Consider the following 6000-nt stretch of genomic DNA (forward strand, 5'->3'; position numbering starts at 1 on the left):
CACGGTCTCCTCTGTATATTGTAATTGAGTTTTATCTTGTGTACTCTTTTTATTTATTGTTGTTGTTATTCTGTAAAGCACAGTGACTCTTTTTTAAGGAAACTAAGCTATTGTAAGGTAGACAGAGCCATCCTTACACTTTTCTATAAGTCTTTTATTCAAAGTGTCTTAACATACTGTCTCATTTGTAGATTTAGTAACATCAGCATGAGGGATTGTAATAGGCTAGAAAGACTAATCACAATAAGTAGCAAATAAACTGGAGCAAATCAAACCTCTTTATATATCCGGTACAAACAGCAGGTGGTAAAGAAAATAAAGTGTATTATGTCTCTCACCCCCTCCACTGCGAGTTCACACTTCTCCTGTCTGGGAGACGCCTCTGTGTCCCCAGGTGCAATACTGATAGACACAGGAAATCTTTCATCCCCACTGCAATATCTCTTTCAAACAATGTAGTATAATTATCTTCTCCCTTATCCTGCTGCAACACTGTTGCACTGACTTCTTAGTTGGTAAACATTTTGTCATTATCTTGTTATGTTGGGAGCGTGCTGGAAAGCAAATTTCCCTAATAGGACAGTGAAGTTTGAATTGAATTGATCTGACCTGGCACTAATTGTTGTCCCAATGCATTTTGAGGGCACTGCACAAGTCAGAACTGTTAACTGTTATGCTTCACACGAGATTAATATGAATTAAAAGTACAATACACTATGTTTTATTTTTATGTACTTCCATGAATGAATCTGATCACATTAGAAGCAAAACATGATTTGGGGTTAACTTAGTGATTTAAAGTGGCCATAAGTACTGGGCCACTTTCAACCTTTTAAACTTTCAGAGGTAAATCTCACTTTTTATAATCACTTAAGATGTGTTGTTGCAACTACTTTAAGGTCTTGCCTATTCTTGGGGCGTTCCATCTTCCTTTTTCCCCCATCAACACATAAAAGTATAGTAGCAGTTTCTTGTACATACAGTAATCAGACAAAATGCTTCTTTACATGTTGGAATTCATTCTGCTGCAATTATTTATTTTATTTTAATAAAGATGACCGAGCCCAGGCCATGTCATTACCAGACTTTCAACTTCATTACCCATCACTCCTTTTCGGTAGAGGTCCTCTTTAGCTATCTGCCTCTGTCTCTCTGTGGGTTTTACACTGCAGGTATGACTCATACAGTAAACCTCTGTCTCTCATCTCCTGGGCATCTCCTAACAGCCTCTGGGATTACATATCACTGTTGTAGACCCCTTTTGGAAGAAAGAGGTAATGGTGAAGCTCTCTTACTCATTCAATGTAGCTGAATCCCTTTGACGTCAAAATTCCCCTCGGCAGGATTCTCAATCTGCACAGGAGTCTACAATACAGTCCTCATGTCCCTTTTCTCTCGGTATGAGATTCACAGTAGTAGGGGATCCTCCTATATTATAATTGCTCTGCCACTACCAGGGCCTGCTATCAGTCCATTTAAAAGCAGTGCTTTCAGCCACTAACAAAGTTCCAAAAGTCATGTTCTTAGTCTGCTGGACCTGTTTGGCCAGAGACACAATAACCTGCCAGTCCTGCTTGGTTAAAGGCTCATTTAGGTAACCTCTCACAGGAACAGTTAGTATTATTCTTTCTTCCCCGGGGTCTTATTTTTCCAGAGTCTAGGTACAAAATGAGGCTCACTTCTTTAGGAACTTCCTAAATATTCAGCTGAATCTTGGAGAACCTGAGTTTAATTAGGTTTCCTATGTTAGGCATTTCCCTCACTAAAATTCCCATGTGTACACCCAAATAAAACAAGATCAGAGGTCTCTTCCACGGAGGGTGTTTGCGCCCTCATGTGGCTAAAATGATGCCCTCTTCACACACTGGCTACAGTATGTACAATACAAATAAAAGCATCACCATAGCAGTTCTTTTACCATTATTTCTGGAAACATCCCCTTATTCTTAATGCAATGCAATCGGTTTTCAAAAACTCACTTTCACTACTGAGTCATCAGTCAGTTAGCAGTAGAAAATAAAAGTAAATTTACCACAGTTAGGAATGGCAATAGATTTCACCTACTAAGCCATTACTTAATTAATGTATATTCTACCAATGCAACCACCATCACAACAACAATAATAATAAATAGAAGTATTTATTAGATTAAAAGTGGCTCCTCAAAATGCTTAATCTGAAACTGTGTTTAGAAATCAGAGAAAAAAAAAGATATCAGACTCCATACTTCCCACTACCAAACTAACCTAAGGGTTCTCCTACCTCCAGGCAACAAGACTGCTAAACAGCCAACCTGCAGCTCCTTTAGCAAATCACCCATAATGGCTACATGGACATAAAGTTTTCATTGTATTCAGCACACTGCACTACTTGGACATAATATATTGCATAGAATATGGACACATAGCAGCTCTACTCATATTGAGTTTTATTCCATTTCTATTACATTATCTATTATTATGTAACCTTATTTTCATTACCTCAATTTTGTGATTTTTGTGTTTTTGTGATTTTTCTGATTTCTGTGATTCTTGTGATTTTTGGGAGCTCGCGGAAAAGACATTTCATTGCCAGCAACTACTCCTGCACGCTGTATTGTTGTGCATTTGTTAAATAAACTTTGATTTGATTTTTTTATGTTATTAAGGGTTATTTTATACTATTTATACTAACCTAAAGGTATTTAAAATGCAGGTACTCAGTCTGGTCATTCTTGTACTCAAAATGTTTTGTTTGCTAGTTTAACGTCTACTTTGCATTGTTTCTTTCATATAAACCACTCAAAAACACTATAAATGTTGTGAGAATTTATGGATGTTAATGGATGGAATGGATTTAATGGATCTTTTTTTTAATGAAGCAAATGCAAAACCCTAGTGACTTCCTATGGATTTACCTTTACATGTCTACATGATCTAGATTTTAAGATCAAGCCCTAGGTTTCTAGGATCTTGAGGCTTTTCTTTTAAACTTTTCTTTGATGGGCCTGTGTTTGGTACTTGTTAAAACTTGTTAACTTGTAATAATCACTGACTACAAGTTCACAGTGTGGAAATACAGTATATTGTGCAGAAGAACTATAGCAGAGCACAGTTTGGTTAACTTCCTGACTGCGAAAGGTACAGTAAATAAATTGAGCTGTTCTACTTTTTTTAGCCACAAGAGGGAAACTGCAGAAGAGCTGCTTTTGTACCTAGAGATATTACTGCAAGAACAGAAGATTTAGTGACTCCGTGAGTTAAGGAGTTAGTTTTTAGAGGCTTTTTTCTGGAATGCAAGTAAACTGATGCAAGACAAGATCATTGACTGGGGAAATAAACTAATCTTTGCTCCCAAGATATTCTTTCAGAAGAATTTAATGTCTTTCTGGATCTAGTACTATGAGAAACACTCTTAATATGTCATAGACTGAATGAAATGCTGAGTTTCCCTGGATTGAGCCAGTTCTTTTTGTTCTTTAAAACCTCTAAAAAAAAAACTTTTTAAACTTTCATCTGCTTTATATGTTTTCATTTTCAATTATCTCGGTCAGTAACATCTTTGGTCTAATTAAAATAACAAAAGAATATCTGTCATTCTGTTTTAGATTTGACTGATGTTCAGTGAGTACCAACATGCTGCTTGGATGCTATACAGTACAATCAGAGATTGCATGCTGTTTGCTCTTATGCTTACTTATTCTATCATCACAAATTGATGTTCTTTTAAACTCAATCAAATACTTCTTGCCTACTACAAAGACTAAGTAACTGACTGTGGCTTGGCACAGGCTGGTTATTCCTAACCAAAAGAATAACCCAAAAAAATCTCAAAAACTTTGCAATGACAAGAAGCAGAATCAACAATACATAGAAATGTGAAACAAATATTGCTGAATGCCTATACTGTGTTTTAAAAACTAGGTATCCTCAATATTTATCCTGGAAGAACAGTGTGTCTACAGGATTTCAGTCCACCTGGGTTTGAAACTTCCTATATCAGCTCATTATTGGTTTAATTGGACCCATTTAACAACTTCTCACACCTCTTCAGGTTCTGGTGTTTTAAAGAGACCTGGAAATTATCCATACACGCCAGATCTCTAGGATAGGAACTGGGGACCATGATTAAAAAGAAAGAAATGTTAAATATATAATACGTTAGGCAGGTGTGGCATATTCGTTTCCAAAGGACTATGATGACAGTGGATTTGGTTCAAATCAGGCCTTAAAAGCCAGATTACCAGATCAACAGGATTAACTGCATGTCCCAGAGTCAAAGATCTTGGCCAGCAGCCATGTCACCCTGCAATTTACAACTGGCAACCCACTGAAGCTAAGCAGGTGTGAGCCTGGTCAGTACCTGGATGGGAGACCTCCTGGGGAAAAAAACTAAGGTTGCTGCTGGAAGAGGTGTTAATGCTCACCCTGTGGTCAATGTGGGTCCTAATGCCCCAGTATAGTAACGGGGACGCTATACTGTAAACAGGCTTGAGATGTAAAACCAAGGTCCTGACTCTCTGTGGTTATTAAAAATCCCAGGACGTTTCTCGAAAAGAAAGTAGTGTTACCCTGGTGTCCTGGTCAAATTTCCCATTGGCCCTCACCAATCATGGCCTTCTAATAATCCCCCTCTATGAATTGGCGTCATTACTCTGCTCTCCTCCCCACTGATAGCTGATGTGTGGTGAGTGTACTGGCGCACTATGACTGGTGGATGCTGCACAATAAATAAGACAGGTTCTGAAAATAAGTTAAAAAAAAGCACATTTGAAGCGCTGAGAGGTTATTTTTTTAAATATCAAAAAACTAATCGACTAGCAGATCTTTAGCTAGTTCTGAAAGTCGCCGCTAGAAGGCAGTATTACTAATGTTTATCTAAATGAAGGACACTACAGATACGGTATAGTACGTTCTCTCTCTCCCTCCCCCCCAACTACAACTTTGCATGAACTAATATTTCTAATTTAGAAAATCTGTGTGATTTACTGTATGTATAGTATTACGCAGATTTTTGTTCTAATATACGTTCGGTCTCAATTCATCACATATACTGAAAATCTATAAATATTTCCTATATTTAGATATTCCGTACATAATTTAATTAAAAATGGCCTAAACATGTGAAAATCATTATTTTATAGTTCAAAACATGCAGATTGTCTAACGCTACGGGACGAAATCAACCAACCCACCGTTTACTTGATTAATGAATTTATTCAGCAAGTATAAAATATACTGTTAAGTTAGGAACAGTGTAAGTGATGATTATTAAAATATTTAAAAAAATAGATAAACGTAATATATGTATTACTTGAACTGTAAAATATTACAAATCTCCTAAATAAACAGCTACTAATATGAGGTGAACCTTTATGAGAACGATCCACCGACACACTTATTTCTATGATTGTGCTACACTATGCATGACTTTGACCTTTCAACTTGACACTGAAGTGAGTGAAATGTTACTCATGTACACTGAAAATACACAACCTGCAGAAAGGGGCTGTCAGGTTAAATACTCCTGTTTCCACTTTGCATAACCAACAAGTACAAACATAATGACAATTTTTAATACCAACCTTGTTAAGAGCACGGATCAACTCCAGCCTCTCAAAATCCGGTACTTCAGTCCTTCATGCACAAATGAGTCCTCAAGCATACCAAGTAGTACTGTTTTAGCATTTCTACCAACTGCATTACTTCTGTTTTGACGTCATTCACGGCGGCGCTTAAAAGCAGCAGGTCTGAAGAGTGAAAATGTAATTTAGAAAACAGGAAACACTACTGCAGATAAAGACCACAAACTCTAGTTGTTAAAATACTGACAAATGCTAAGCGTACCCCCCAAAAGCGCAAACACAAAACGAACGCATTCTAACCCGAGCAAATCTTGCTCCACGCAATGGGTTCGTTTCACAAAAAGCCGACAAAAAAACTTGTAAACGGACACATTAGTGCTGAGGTATAATTTCACGAGTAAAAAGGAAAAGGTGTTTTTATACCCAGAAACAGCTCA

The 6000-nt window shown here is 37.1% G+C and overlaps 1 long non-coding RNA gene across 4 annotated transcripts in view; it reads right to left on the reverse strand.

Annotated features, from left to right (window-relative positions):
* The window catches only part of LOC107078055 (uncharacterized), a 105160-nt gene extending 99447 nt beyond the window's left edge, over positions 1-5713 (reverse strand). For 3 of the 4 annotated variants that reach the window (XR_011190072.1, XR_011190070.1, XR_011190071.1), the window contains exon 1: positions 5564-5713. This is a non-coding gene — a long non-coding RNA (uncharacterized lncRNA). The remainder of the gene's footprint in view (positions 1-5563) is intronic. The other variant, XR_011190069.1, reaches the window with a different exon arrangement.
* Between the last annotated feature and the right edge of the window lie 287 nt (positions 5714-6000).

Source organism: Lepisosteus oculatus, chromosome 7, assembly GCF_040954835.1.
Source record: "Lepisosteus oculatus isolate fLepOcu1 chromosome 7, fLepOcu1.hap2, whole genome shotgun sequence".
NCBI classification, from domain to species: domain Eukaryota; kingdom Metazoa; phylum Chordata; class Actinopteri; order Semionotiformes; family Lepisosteidae; genus Lepisosteus; species Lepisosteus oculatus.